Source organism: Anolis carolinensis, chromosome 5 (assembly GCF_035594765.1).
Source record: "Anolis carolinensis isolate JA03-04 chromosome 5, rAnoCar3.1.pri, whole genome shotgun sequence".
Lineage (NCBI taxonomy): Eukaryota > Metazoa > Chordata > Lepidosauria > Squamata > Dactyloidae > Anolis > Anolis carolinensis.
In genome coordinates this window covers 52024232-52040394 of record NC_085845.1, presented here as the reverse complement: position 1 = coordinate 52040394, position 16163 = coordinate 52024232, and positions in this window count along the sequence as shown.

The following is a 16163-nucleotide window of genomic DNA, read 5'->3' as shown; positions in this document are numbered from 1 at the left end:
CGAAACCCGAGCCAATGCGTGGAGTATATGGATCAAGTCTCCGACAGATCTCCACTCCTATGTGGGGTACCCCAAGGTGCAATTCTCTCCCTTCTTCAACATCTACGTTAGACCCCTTGCTAGTTTGGTTCGGAGTTTCGGCCTAGACTGCTATCAATATGCGGATGACACCCAACTCCTTCTGCACTTGGAGCCTGGAGTAATGTCAATATCAGACAATTTCACCTTATGTCTGGAGGCTCTGTCGAACTGGCTATGTGCTAGTAGACTGAAGGTGAACCCGGTGAAGACTGAGATTCTCTGGCCGCTCGACTGGTCTGACCCACTTGCAACCCACCTTCGATGGTGCTGCCCTATCTCCTTCACCTACCGTTAAGAGCCTGGGTGTCGTTTTAGATTCGCAGCTGACAATGGAAGCTCAAGTCGCTGCTGCCAGCAAACAGGCCTTTTTCCACCTACGACAAGTGAGGCAACTGGCACCCTATCTATCTGATGAGGTGCTGGCAACAATCATCCATGCCACGGTCACGTCTAGGCTGGACTATTGCAACGCCCTGTATGTTGGCCTTCCGATGTCCACGACCCGAAAGCTTCATATTGTTCAGAATGTGGCAGCCAGGCTACTCACAAGAACACCCATGAAATGCCACATAACACCAGTGCTGCAGCATCTGCATTGGCTTCCAACTGATTACCGTGGTCTATATAAGATGCTAGTTCTGACCTTTATTTATTTATTTATTTACAGTATTTATATTCCGCCCTTCTCACCCCGAAGGGGACTCAGGGCGGATCACATTATAACACACATAGGGCAAACATTCAATGCCCATAAACACATCAAACAGAGACTGAGAGACACACGCAGAGGCAAGTTAACCTTCTTCTGAGGGGATGTTCGATTCTGGCCACAGGGGGGAGCAGCTGCTTCATCATCCACACTGACGGCACTTCCTCATTCCAGGTCGTAAATTAGTTAATCTTGCCTCCCCACTTTATAAGTGGTACCTTATCTCCTACTTGATAGATGCAACTATCTTTCGGGTTGCTAGGTCAGCAACGAGCAGGGGCTATTTTTTATTTTTAATTGACGGGTGCTCACCCCGCCAAGGGCTGGCCTCGAACTCATGACCTCATGGTCAGAGTGATTTAAGGCAGCTGCTCAACAGCTGCGCCACAGCCCGGCCCCATCGTACCTTAGGGACCGTCTCTCCTTCTCCCATCATCGGAGGTCGCAACGACCATCCCAACGAGACTTACTTTATGTACCGGGTCCTAGAGAATGTGATGACCCATGGGCCTTGTAGTCCTGCTCAGGACATTGTAATTCCTGATGAAGATGAAAACTTGGGTTTTTTACCTTCCCAGTCTGAACTGGATTCCTCTCAGCCAGATCTTTCCCAGGCAGATCTGGGAACCTTGCACCTGCAAGAAAGTTGTCTCCCAGAAGTATGTCAAACAAGCCCAGAGCCTACTTCTCCCGTATTCTTGCGCCGGGAGTTTTGTAAACAACAGAGAAGTTTGGATTCAGCTTCGCGCAGGAGTGCAAGGATTGCAGCTAAGAATGTGGCCAATTAAGACTGCTTCTCGTGAGAATCTTTGGGGAGTCTCACATCTGGTCTCAGAGTTAGCTTTCGGTTCTGATTCCCAGAGAACTGCTTCGGCGGGAAAGCTAGACTCTATTTAGGTGTTTTACCCGCGTAGTAACTTCGCGGAGTCAATTCGTCAGCCTACGGAGCGAGTTGTGTCTGGACAGCGCGCTCCGATTCAAGCCTCGCTCCTGCTCAAGCCTTGCCTAGCTATCCAGCCTTCGCCTTGCTTCCCAGCCTTTGTTTATCTACGGACTTTGCCTTGTTTCCCAGGATCAATCCTTGCCTTGTTCCACGGATTTATCAAGTTATTCCACGGACCTTGTTCTTGTTCTTAGTTACCTTGTTCCACGTTCAAGCCTTGTTTCAAGTATCAAGTTATTTCCTAGCCTCGCTCAAGTTTCATGGACTAAAGGACCTTGTCATCTCCCCTCACTTTGCTTGGCAAAGTGAGTGTTTCGGTTATTGGATTACAACTTTGGACCTTAATATTTCTTATTGGACATTGCTTTTTTGGACTAATTCTGACCTTTCCTGAAAGGTCTAATTCTGAACTATTTTCTACACTTGTTTTTATTAACTTTATATATTCCTTCAATAAAGATATTAGATAGATTCTGGCCTCTGTGTATGGTTATTGGTGCTCTGCAGCCTGGGTCGTGACAGTTTGACTCCGCCGCCCTAAGCACCAATTAACCTCGGCCAGAATGTCTACCGGAGTCGTACCTGGGCCGAGCGGCCAGCCGATTACCTACACCATCGACAAGGAAGAGGTGGACCGAATCCGTGATAAGCTCAATGCACAGGATGGAGAAATAAGGGGTTTGAAGGAACGCGGAGTTCGTCTTCCGGCCATGGCGTTGCCAACCAAGTTTACTGGAGAAGCTTCTAAGGTTCATGTCTTCCGTCGCCAATGTCAAGCTTATCTGGAGGCCCGTGCTGCCGAGTTTCCCCAAGAAGACATCAAAGTGGCATGGGTTTACAGTCTTCTAGACGGGCCAGCGGCCAGCTGGGCGACGGCACTGTTCGACCAAGTCTCTCCACACCTAAGATCAGCGCAACACTTCTTGGACCACCTCAAGGAGACTTGGGGAATCGAGGACAATTTGGAGGCAGCCGGTCACAAACTCCGTCGCCTTTTCCAAGGAGACAGACCTATGTCTCAGTATATAGCCGAGTTCCGAGTGCTGGCCCACAACACCGGCTGGAACGATGTAGCCCTCAGGGGACAATTCCGGGAGGGTCTCAACATTGAAATGCTGGAAGAAATCTCCAAGGTGGATCCTCCCCAGACCCTCGAGGCACTCATTGATCAATGTTTACGGGCTGAAGTCATGATTGCCAACAGGAAACAGTGGGTTCGAGGCCAGGGCAGTAGAGCCGGGGCAAAACCCCCCGCTCCCGCCAGCGTTCAGCCACGTCCGGTGTGGAGACCCCCACCGCCAACCCCATACCCCAGAGGAGGCGAGGAGGTGCCGATGCAGTTGGGCAATGTGCGTCCCAGACTAGATGCCGCCGAGAAGGCCCGTCGTCAACGCTTAAACCTCTGCTGGTACTGCGGGAACGGGGGCCACTTCGCCAGAGAGTGCCCAGCCAAAGGGAAGCCTGCCGCCCGTCTTGCGGCGGCGTCCTCCACGGAGACGAAGGCGTCTGAGCCGACTGGCACACAGCCGGCGGGGGAAGCCAACGACCGGGTGTAGAGAGGCTCGCCAACCCGGTCAAAAAATCCATCCAAGAGCCGCCAACCGGGGTCCTGTTCCTTCTCGTGGTCACATTATGGTCAGCAAAAAGGGGACCCGTCATGATCCACGCCATGATAGACTCTGGAGCTACCAACAATTTCATCGATAGAGAGTATGCCGACTCTCTGGGATTACAATATCATGATTTCAAGAATGCCCGTGTGGTGCAAGCCATAGACGGCCGTCCCCTCAAGACGGGCCCCGTAAGTCAGTGGTCGGAACCCACCAGGATGTGGATAAGGGAACATATGGAAGAGATTTCCTTCTTTGTTACCGAGGTCCCCCATTTCCCTGTGATTTTGGGAATTCCATGGCTGACTCTCCACGACCCTAACATCTCCTGGTCCAACAGAGAACTGCAGTTTGCTTCACCGTATTGCCAAAACCATTGCCTCGTAGCCAAGGTATGCCATGCCACAGACACCGAGCCCATCATCACCTTGCCAAAGAAGTACTCCGAGTATTGGGATGTATTCAATGAGAAAGAAGCCGAAAAATTACCCCCACATAGACCTTATGACTGTGCCATTGACTTGGTGGAGGGGGCCCCGATCCCGCGAGGGCATCTCTACTCCCTGACTGAACCAGAGCAAGAAGCTCTCAGGGAATTCCTAGAGACAAACCTTCGCAAGGGATTCATCAGACCCTCTCAATCCCCAGCCGCCTCCCCAGTGATGTTTGTGAAGAAGAAGTCAGGGGAACTACGCTTGGTGGTGGACTACAGAGCATTGAACAATATCACCAAGCGGAACAGCTATCCCCTGCCCTTAATCTCGGATCTACTGGATCGGCTTCGAGGAGCCAAGGTTTACACCAAGCTGGATCTTCGGGGGGCTTACAACTTAGTTCGCATCAGGGAAGGGGACGAGTGGAAGACCGCCTTCCAGACCAAATTCGGATTATTTGAGTCCCGAGTTATGAATTTCGGTTTATGCGGAGCCCCCGCAACGTTCCAGCATTTTGTCAATGACATTTTTCAGGACTATCTAGACAGGTTCTTGATAATCTACCTGGACGATTTTTTGGTGTTTTCCAGATCACAATCAGAACATGAGAACCACGTCAAAATGGTGTTACAACGATTGCGGGATCATGGACTTTATGCCAAGCTGGAAAAATGCGCTTTTGATCTACAAGAGGTAGATTTCCTTGGTTACCGCATCTCGCCTCTAGGGCTTTCCATGGATCCAGCCAAAGTTTCAGCAGTATTGGAATGGCGGGCGCCAACTAACAAGAAAGAGGTGCAGCGTTTCTTGGGGTTCGCGAACTACTACCGCAAGTTCATTCCAGATTTTGCCCGCTGGTCCGACCCCATCACTAGCTGCATCCGTGGAAAGCAGCCTTTCCGCTGGACTGATCAAGCAGAGGAAGGGTTCCAGCAACTAAAGAAACTATTCACCTCCCAGCCAATTCTACAGCACCCAAATCCTGGAACCCCTTTTGTGGTGCAAGCGGACGCCTCTGATGTGGCAATTGGGGCTGTACTCTTACAACCGGTGGGAGATCACCTCCACCCCTGTGCCTTTTATTCTCGTCAACTAACCACACCAGAGAGGAATTACACCATTTGGGAAAAAGAACTACTGGCCATAAAGGCAGCCTTTGAAACTTGGAGACATTGGCTAGAAGGGGCCAAATTTCCCATTGAAGTCCACACTGATCATCGTAATCTAGAACATCTAAGAACTGCCCGCAAACTAAATCAGAGGCAGCAACGTTGGGCTTTATTCTTTGAACGTTTCAACTTCCAGATCCATTATGTGACCCCAGCCCAAACCAAGCAAGCAGACGCCCTGTCACGTAAACCGGAATACGCTGCAGGACGCAAGGAGACCTTTGAATCCCAACTGCTACAACCTGAGAACTTTGCCACGCTCACGGTGGGGAACACCAAATCCATTCCCATTGGTTCAACTTCCCCTACTCCAGGACCCATCTGTGCTCAAGAAATCAGGGCTAGTCAGCAAGCAGATGCCTGGGCGCAGGACCAACTTCGCCAAGGTCTGCATTTTCCCTTTTCGCTTAAAGATGGGCTGCTCTGCTATAGAAATCATGTTTATATCCCACCCGGACCGGGCAGGGAAAAAGCGCTTCGTCTGTGTCATGACTGCAAACCAGCAGGACACTTCGGACTATTTAAAACTATGCATTTGATCCTAAGGGATTTTTGGTGGCCCAAGATCCGCAAGGATGTGGAAAAATATGTCAACACCTGCCCAGTATGCCAGCGCTCCAAGATACGAAGGGAGAAGCCCTCAGGGCTTTTACACCCCCTTCCTACCCCATCTCGCCCATGGGAAATAATTTCCGCGGATTTCATCACTGACCTACCACCTTCCTGTGGATTCACCACGATCTTAGTGGTGGTGGACCTATTCACCAAGTTAGCCCATTTCATTCCCTGCGAAGGCCTCCCCACGGCCAAGGAAACTGCGGATCTATTTCTTCAACATGTTTTCAGACTACATGGATTGCCCAAGAGTTTAGTCACAGACCGTGGATCTCAATTCACCTCTCGTTTTTGGAAGGCACTACAAAAACTATTGGGCATAGACTCTCGCTTAACTTCAGCTCATCATCCCCAAACAGATGGGCAAACGGAGCGCACCAATGCCACTTTGGAGCAGTATCTTCGCTGTTATGTAAACTATCAACAGGACAATTGGGCTTCTCTGTTACCACTGTCTGAGTTTGCCTACAACAATGGAGTTCAAGCTTCTACAAAAGAAACGCCGTTCTTTGCAAACTACGGCTTCCATCCACGTTTCTTCCCCCCTGTCATTGAAACTTCAGAGGTTCCCGCAGCAGAGGATTGGCTGCAGGAACTCACAGCGGTGCAACAACTTTTGCTCCAGCAACTGGATCAAGCCAAGGAGGACTATAAACGCCACGCTGACAAACATCGCCAGCCGGGCCCCGAAATCAAGGTAGGAGATCGGGTTTTCCTGTCCACTCGCTTTCTGCCCTCCCACCGCCCTTGCCGGAAGTTAGATGCCCGTTTCATTGGTCCCTATCCAGTGGTGGCGCAATTAAACCCCGTGACTTTCAAACTCCAACTTCCGCGTTCAATGCGCATTCACCCAGTGTTTCACCGTTCCCTGCTCCTTCCGGCGGATGGTGTGCGACCTGATACAGACCAACCGGCCCCCCCTCCTGTTTTGATGAATGGGGAGGAGGAGTTCGAGGTTGAGGACATTTTGGATTCTCGCTTTCACCGCCGCCGCCTACAATATCTCATTGACTGGGTGGGTTTTGGCCCTGAGGAACGCTCTTGGGAAGACGCCTCCACAGTCCATGCTCCTGATCTAACCCGTCGCTTTCATCAGACCTATCCCACCAAACCACGACCTCGCGCCTCGGGGAGAGGGCCCCAGTTTGGGAGGGGCCTTGAGGAGGGGGATAGTGTGATGACCCATGGGCCTTGTAGTCCTGCTCAGGACATTGTAATTCCTGATGAAGATGAAAACTTGGGTTTTTTACCTTCCCAGTCTGAACTGGATTCCTCTCAGCCAGATCTTTCCCAGGCAGATCTGGGAACCTTGCACCTGCAAGAAAGTTGTCTCCCAGAAGTATGTCAAACAAGCCCAGAGCCTACTTCTCCCGTATTCTTGCGCCGGGAGTTTTGTAAACAACAGAGAAGTTTGGATTCAGCTTCGCGCAGGAGTGCAAGGATTGCAGCTAAGAATGTGGCCAATTAAGACTGCTTCTCGTGAGAATCTTTGGGGAGTCTCACATCTGGTCTCAGAGTTAGCTTTCGGTTCTGATTCCCAGAGAACTGCTTCGGCGGGAAAGCTAGACTCTATTTAGGTGTTTTACCCGCGTAGTAACTTCGCGGAGTCAATTCGTCAGCCTACGGAGCGAGTTGTGTCTGGACAGCGCGCTCCGATTCAAGCCTCGCTCCTGCTCAAGCCTTGCCTAGCTATCCAGCCTTCGCCTTGCTTCCCAGCCTTTGTTTATCTACGGACTTTGCCTTGTTTCCCAGGATCAATCCTTGCCTTGTTCCACGGATTTATCAAGTTATTCCACGGACCTTGTTCTTGTTCTTAGTTACCTTGTTCCACGTTCAAGCCTTGTTTCAAGTATCAAGTTATTTCCTAGCCTCGCTCAAGTTTCATGGACTAAAGGACCTTGTCATCTCCCCTCACTTTGCTTGGCAAAGTGAGTGTTTCGGTTATTGGATTACAACTTTGGACCTTAATATTTCTTATTGGACATTGCTTTTTTGGACTAATTCTGACCTTTCCTGAAAGGTCTAATTCTGAACTATTTTCTACACTTGTTTTTATTAACTTTATATATTCCTTCAATAAAGATATTAGATAGATTCTGGCCTCTGTGTATGGTTATTGGTGCTCTGCAGCCTGGGTCGTGACAGAGAAGTGCACTTGGAAAGGACCAGACGCAGAGTTTTTTCTATTTCTGCCCCTGCCTTATGGAATGCCTTGCCGCCCCATATGAGAGCCATGCGTGAGTTAGGGCCTTTTACCCTAGCACTCAAGACCTGGCTCTTTACTAGAGCTTTTAATCTATGTTAATTTTATCAATATTTGTATGTATATATTTTTATCCTTTACAATTTTATCTTGTAAATCTCCTAGAGCATCGTAGATGGAGGGCGATTAATAAGTAATTAAATGATGATGATGATGATGATGATGATGATGATGATGATGATATAATCCATGCTGAGTCCCCTTGGAGAGAAGGGCGGAATATAAATATAAATCTATAAATTCCTAAATGGTTCCAATCCAGCTTACCTATCCAAACACATCTCTCTTTATGAGTGAGTTAGAGCATTAAAATCAGCTGGGGAGGTCCTGCTCTTGGTCCCGCTGCTGTCACAGGCCTGATTGGTGGGGACGAGAGACAGGGCCTTTTCGGTAGTGGTCCTTCAGCTGTGGAACTCCCTCTCCAGTGAGATTAGATCAGTCCCTCCCTCATGGTGTTTAGAAAACAACTAAAAATTGGTTATGCAAACAAGCATTTGGTGAATGATCACAATAATGGAGCAGACAGATGACAACCTCGGGATCAATGCAATGTTAAAATGTTTTACGTTTATGTTTGATGGTTTGTAATTTTTTAATGGTCCAATTTGTAGTCACATGTAATTGATTTTTAGATGTGTTTTTTATTTCGTGTCAAAAGCATTGGTACAGCAAATACATTTCAAATAATGGAAATAAAATAGAAAAGAAATCACAAGCAACTAAATAGTTTTGGACCAAAAGCGGGCAACAGCAACCGCATTGTCTGTAGCTTTAAACAACAACTCCTCCGTACATGAGGCAGGGCATTGTGGGCAAGCATACATATGCTGAGTTGTTTGTTCAGCTCCACAGTCACACAAGGTGGAGGATTCCTCCAGGTAGTGCCACCTTGCCAAGTTGTCTTTTGATCTGCCCACTCCACTTCTGAGTCTGTTCAGGGACTTCCAAGTTGCCCATTCTTGGTTTGCCCCTGGAGGAAGACCCTCTTGGGGGGCCATCCAGTTAGAATTGCCAGGTTTAGCTGCCCAGAGGGACACCCTTGCTGTTGCTGGAGGAACATCAAGAGGAGTGGTGGTTCTCATGAAGCCCTTCCTTGATTTGAGTCTGGTGGGAGGAGGGTGATAGCCATGCAGTGGGTGGCTTTCACAATGTTCGACCTTTTTTCTCTCACCGTTAGCAGCAACTTGATATGTTGCTATTATATGTGAGGCATTGAATTTTGCCATTTATTTGATGTGAAGCTCTTTGAGTCCCCCCAGGGGTGAGAAAAGCAGTAGATAAATGCAATAAATAATTATTATTACTATAATTATTACGTTATTACCTCAGGGCCACACTCCAGATGCCCCAGGCTAGAGGAGAAATTCACCTATTATAATAGGTTGTTATTATATGTGAAGCATTGAATTTTGCCATTTATTTGATGTGAACCACTTTGAGTCCCACCCAGGGGTGAGAAAAGCGGTAGATAAATGCAATAATAAATAAATAAATTATTATTATTATTATTATTATTATTATTATTATTATTATTATTATTTTATTACCTTGGGGCCACACTCCAGATGCCCCAGGCTAGAGGAGAAATTCACCTATTAAAAAGGTTACAGTCCTCTCTGCCTTACTGTTTAATCTACTTTTTTTTTTGTATTCTTGGGGTAATTTTGGTTGGGTGTCCAGAGTTCCATAAAAACTATTTATTTCAAAAATTGCTTGAAAGTTCCAAGCTCCATGGCCCATGATGAGCCATTGCATTAAAGAGCAATATATGGTCGAAGTAATATACTGTATTAGAAAAGGGAAGCAGTTCAGTCAGTTGTTTTTCTTGTGTGCCAGAATGAAAAAGCGGGTAAGGGGGAAGGAAGAGGAAAACAAACAGGCTCCAGTGTCAATAGTCACATCACAGTTCGCATGACCAGCTGGAAACAAAACAATTCTAAGACAGGAGGAGCTGTTATCACAGCAGAATTGGCCAGGCTTCCCATTTCCTCTTTCCCTACAGATTGATGGAATCACTGTTGTTCGGGGGACGATTGACAGAAAAAAGGAATGTCCTGGATATAGACATTTTCAGCCAAAATTCACATAGACTAATGAGCAAGAACGGTTTTAAACAATTACATTTGAATCACATATTTGTGCGTATTTTTGACCTAGAGAGAAATTAAGGAAAAAAATCTCCAATAAAATAACAGGTGCTGCTCTAATTTCAGATGTTATGTTTCCACTATTGCAGGATTCCTCCCCCCCCCATACACACATTCATAGAACAAAATAAGCATCAGAACAATTTCTGCTGTTTCGTACCAAAGATGCTCGTGGTCTCAGCACCATCCAATTAGTTGTGTAACACAAGCTTCTCAAATCCTGATCAAACGCCTTGGGTATGGCTTTATTTTATTCACACAAGGTCAGTTCTGACTTTTAAGTGCAGAACAGTCCATGAGGTTGAAGATGATCTGTGAGTTCGAGATCACTGATACCACTATTATGCCAATGCAGATGGCAAAGTGCTGGTACAAATTATTATATTGCCTGGTTTTAAAATAACAATTTTCTGGACTTGTTTTCCAAAGTGGCTCAACAAGAACACTTTTTGAAGTTTTTCACAGTATGAATGATACTGAAAAAGTGATGAGAGTAAGTGTATATTGCAGGAGTGTCAGGATCTCCAATCCTTGACATCTCTGCTCAGCGGACAAAGAACAGATGCCAGCCATAAAGCAGGCCGGCCATAAAACATCAATGACCCTCTGGTATGTGAGAGTCCCTATATATGTGGCACAAAAGAAGGTTCTGGTATTCAGTACAATAAAACTTGTTGGAGTCTACCCGCGTGTGTCTTGGTGCTTTCTTTGGGAGACGGACCCACAGCACAACTGGGAGAAGAGAACCCGACAATTTGTACTGAATCACCTACTTTCTCTAGCTCCTACCTACAGCAACATGGAGGGAGGAGAGAGAGAGAACCAATTGGAATATTCCCGGGGAGAAGAAGCAAGCGCCGACGGAGAAACGAGGGAGGAACCCCTCAGCCTCTCGGAGGAAGCAAGCTCCGATGGAGGGGAGAGGGAAGAATCCCACACCCCCGTGGACGCAGCCACTTCCCCCCCAACCGTGGCCACGCAATGGAGGGTCACGCCAGCGGGGCCGGAGAGGCCGCACAGAGCCGAGCCATCCACCACCTGGGAGCTTGGCAACCCCCACCCGACGGAGAGTCAAGGAATGCAGGAGATGAGGCAAGAAATAGCACAACTGCGGGAGATGGTCCATTCCCTGATCCTGGCACAACAGCAGGGCAGCCCCAGGGGGCAGAATGCCAGCTCTGTCCTCCCAGCGGCCGCTCCTTCCCCTCCGGTAACCTCCCCCGGCCTCTCCGCAGCAGCCCCTTCCCCCTACAGACAAAGGACTGGGAGAGAGGGGGGGCAGCGAGGCCGGCACTACAAAGAGGAGAGGAAGTTGCAAGTCACCTTTGATGGGGACCCAGAGAAACTGCCTTTCTTTTTGATGAGAGTGGCTACCTTCATGAGCAAGTGGGAAGGCTCTTTTGAAAGCGAAATGGACAAGGTCCAACATGTGGCCAACCACTTCGAAGGAGCAGCCTCTGAATGGCTCCTGGCGCTGTACGACATGAGGGCACCGGAGCTCAACAACTTGGATGCCTTCATGGGGGCACTGAGATCCCGCTTTGAAGACCGCCTGCGCAAGCAAAAAGCCAGGGCGAAACTCAGGAGCCTGAAGCAAGGCGCCCGCTCCGTTCAGGACTTTGCCTTGGAATTCAGAAGGCTGGCCTCCTTGCTACCTGAGTGGAACGAAGCCTATAGGATTGAAGTGTTCAAGGAGGGCTTGAGGCCAGACCTGGTGGAATGGGTGCTGGCCAGGGAGAACCCGGGCACCCTGGACAGATGGGTGGAAGCGGCTGGCGAGGGGGAGGTGCTGAAGGAGGAAATCAAAAACTTCCGCCAAAAGCAAACCCCCTCAGCCGGAAGCACTGCGGGCAGAAGCCATGCCTCTTCGAAGAACAGGGACAGGCTTGATCCGGCTGAGAAGGATCGGAGGTGGAAGATGGGCCTGTGCCTACGGTGTGGAGGTGAGGGGCATTTGGCCACCTCCTGCCCAGGAGGCGGGAAGAAACCTGCAGGACGCAGGACAGGAGAAGGCCAGCCCAAGGCCAACCTCAACCCAGGGAAGAAGACCAGCGCAACAGCACTGGCAGCAAAGCAGCAGAAACGGCTGGAGACCCCCTGCGACGGACCCCAAGATGCCTCCTCTGGCAGCGAACAGCTCTCGGGAAACGAGGTTTGCCTGGATTAAAGCGCGCCGGCGTCCAGGCAGAAGGAAGGAGGCGCGCTGGAGCAGCAGAGACTGGCAGTGAATCCTCCCCGCCCCAGGCAGCACGGAAGCGACACTCCAAGACCGTGGTGAGTGGCACAGAATCCCCCTTCTGGCTGAAGGTGCAGCTGGGCAAAAGAGGGACTGGAACAGACTCGCCCATGCGGGCAATCCTGGACTCAGGCTGCACAAAATCCATAATAAAGCCTGAGGTCGCGCTTGGGATGGGGTTGGTCAAAGTGAAGCTTCGCTCACCAATAACCTTTGTGCAGATGGATGGGAGCGAAATGAAAGGGGGGCTCTGTAAATACAGGACTGAACAAGTATTGTTGCGGGTGGGAGACCATTGGGAGGCCATCCAGTTCATAATTGCGCCCACGGCCCGCTACAAATTGGTCCTAGGCTTGGATTGGCTGAAACGACACAACCCCATGGTGAAATGGAGGGAGGGGGACATCAGTTTCACAGACCCGGCATGCAGGGACCACTTACGGGACCTGGAGGCAAGCGAGAGGGGAGGGGCCGATGAGGGATGCAGCACACTCACTCTTTGCCCACCGGAGGGGGGGGGGAAGAGGGGGCTCTGAAGACCCAGAGCAGATGGCAGGAAGCGCTGAGTCAAAGAACAACACACACACCGCAACAGGAGAACACGAAGGGGGGAGGGAAGACCCCAAGCAAATGGCACAAGGCGCAGCCCAGGAAGGGGGGCCTAAGAGTAACACAAACACCTCAACAGGAGAACAGGAAGGGGGGAAGGAAGACCCAGAGCAAATGGCAGGAAGCACAGCCCAGGTCGGGGGGCCAAAGAGGAACACAAACACCTCAACTGGAGAACAGGAAGGGGGGAGGGAAGACCCCGGGCACATGGCAGGAAGCCCAGCTCACCCACTGGCGGGAGGGGGCAACACACCCACCTCTCAAACATTGGGGGACGAGGCAGGGTGCCCCCGGATACCAGCAGAATATGCAGACTTAGCAGAGGTCTTTGATGACAAGGAGAGTGACAAACTCCCTCCCCATCGAGATACAGACTGTGCTATTGAGATCTTGCCCAACTCCCCCATGCCCAAACAAAGAACCTACCCCATGACTCCCAAAGAAAGGGTTGCGCTGAAAGAATTCCTAGACAAGAACTTGGCCAGGGGCTTTATTCGCCCTTCCATGTCACCCTTGGGTGCGCCAGTCTTTTTCAGGGAAAAGAAAGATCACTCACTGAGGCTGGTCACAGATTATAGACACCTAAATGCAATCAGCGCCACACAATCATATCCCCTCCCTTTGATTAAAGACATGCTGGCGCAACTTAGCGCCGGTAAGATCTTTACCAAACTGGACCTGAAGGAAGCTTTTCATCGTGTGAGAATTCGAGCAGGGGACGAATATAAGACAGCCATAAACACTGTCTATGGAAAGTACGAATTTTTAGTTTTGAATTTTGGTTTAAAATCCGGATCTGCAGTCTTCCAAAATCTCATTAACGAAGTGCTCAGGGAACACCTAGGTAAAGGTGTCCTCTGTTATTTGGATGATGTCCTCATCATTTCTAATGACCTTGAATCTCATGTCCCCCTAGTACGACAAGTACTAAAAAAACTGCTGGCCAACCAATTGTATGTCAAGCTGCCCAAGTGTGCATTCCACCAAGACAAACTAGACTACTTGGGTTACCGCATCTCCAGCCAGGGCATTGAGATGGACCCCAGCAAAGTGCAGGCAGTACTGGGCTGGGAGCCCCCCAGGACACGGAGGCACCTACAAAGCTTCCTGGGATTTGCAAATTTCTACAGGCAATTCATACCCAACTTTGCCCAGGTAGCCCTGCCCCTCACTGACATGCTCAAAACGAAGAAAAAGGGAGGGGGAGCTCAATCAGACGCCAAGCCCAAACCAAGCGCAAAACTGCCCTGGAACAGGGAGGCCCAGGAGGCCTTTGAAATGCTAAAATCTCTCATGAGTTCAGAGCCGATCCTGAAACACCCAGACACCCAACACCCCTTTGTCATACAAGTAGATGCCAGTGACGCAGCCACGGGGGCAGTGTTACTCCAGAAGGATGACAAGGGCATGTTGCGCCCCTGTAGTTACCTCTCCCGGAAGTTCAACACAACAGAGTCACACTGGCCCATCTGGGAAAAGGAAGCTGCCGCAGTCAAATTTGCCTTAGAAGCCTGGAGGCACCTTTTGGAAGGAGCCCCTCACAAATTTGTAGTGTACACGGATCACAGAAACCTAGAAGCACTCCAAACACCACGCAAAATGACCCCAAAGCAACTGAGGTGGGCCAAATTCTTTGCCCGATTTGACTTTGAGCTAAAGTACCTGCCTGGAAAGGAAAACTTCCTAGCGGACGCCTTATCCAGGCTGCCGCAGTACCACGCAGATAAACAACACACAATGGGGACAATCTTTTCCAACACCCAGCTGGGAATGGGGGTGGTCACGAGGAGCAAGGCGAAGAAAGAGGGGACAGGACCAGAGGCCACCCCTCCCCCAGAGAAGGACATCAGGGACCCCTGGCTCAGGGAACACTATCAGGAATTAGATTATAAGGACGGGGTGTGGCTGAAAGGCAGCAGAACGTATGTCCCCGAGGACCAAAGGAAACTGGTCCTTCACGATCATCATGACAACAAAACAGCGGGGCACTTTGGATTTGTAAAAACCCTGCATTTAGTGCGGAGGAAATATTGGTGGCCTCTCATGAGAAAGGATGTGAAGGCGTATATTCACCAATGCCCAGTCTGTGCCACAGTGAAAGGGGGAGGGGGCAAACCATCAGGGCTCCTCAGGCCCCTAGAAACCCCAGCAGCCCCCTGGGAACACATCAGCATGGATTTCATTGTAGACCTGCCCCCCAGCAATGGGAAGACCGTGATTTGGGTAGTAGTAGACCTCTTCTCCAAGCAGGCACACTTCATCCCATGCAGGAGCATGCCCAATGCAGAGCAATTGGCGCATTTGTTCATTGAACACTGCTATAAGCACCATGGGGCTCCCTCGAAGGTCATTTCGGACCGGGGCTCCGTATTTGTGTCCAGATTTTGGAAAGCGTTCCTACGCCAATTAGGGGCCAAGCAAGCCCTCAGCACGGCATACCACCCCCAGACTGACGGGCAAACAGAGAGGGTCAACCAGGTGCTGGAACAATACCTGAGATGTTACACCAACTACCAACAGGATAATTGGTCAAAGTTTTTGGCTTATGCCCAGGTGGCCTACAATAATTCGGTACATTCCAGCACAGGGCACTCCCCATTCGAGATAGTTTACGGCCGTAACCTCCGCACGTTGCCAACCCCAGAGGTCATCCAGTCTGACCCAGTCCCCTTTGCAGAATGGATGGCAAGAATCAAGGACGCATGGCCTGTCATCACACAGGCTCTTGACGAGGCCAAGGCAGCTTACAAACACCAAGCGGACAAACACAGGAGACCAGATTGGGACCTCAAGCCAGGGCAACAGGTCTACCTCTCCACCAAATACCTCAAGGGAAGGCAGCCAACCAAGAAGTTGGCAGCCAAATACATTGGCCCCTTCGCGGTCAAAAGACTAGTGAATGAAGTCACCGCAGAACTAGAACTCCCCCAGTCCTACAGGATGATTCACCCCGTTTTCCACTTCAGTCTCCTCAAACCAGCTCCCGAGAGCTCCCAGTGGCACCCAGCCAAGCCCCCGCCCCCGCCCATCATGATAGGGGGCAACCAACACTATGAGCTGGCAGAAATATTAGACTCCAGAGTCAGGAAAAACACTCTCCAATATTTCGTCAGGTGGAAGCATTTCCCCCTCAGTGAATCAGAATGGGTCAGGGATTCTGACATAAATGCACCCACACTCATCAAGAGGTTTCACGCTCAAAACCCACACAAACCTCCACACGAGGGGGGAGGACGGGTTTGGGGGGGGGCGTGATGTCAGGATCTCCAATCCTTGACATCTCTGCTCAGCGGACAAAGAACAGATGCCAGCCATAAAGCAGGCCGGCCATAAAACATCAATGACCC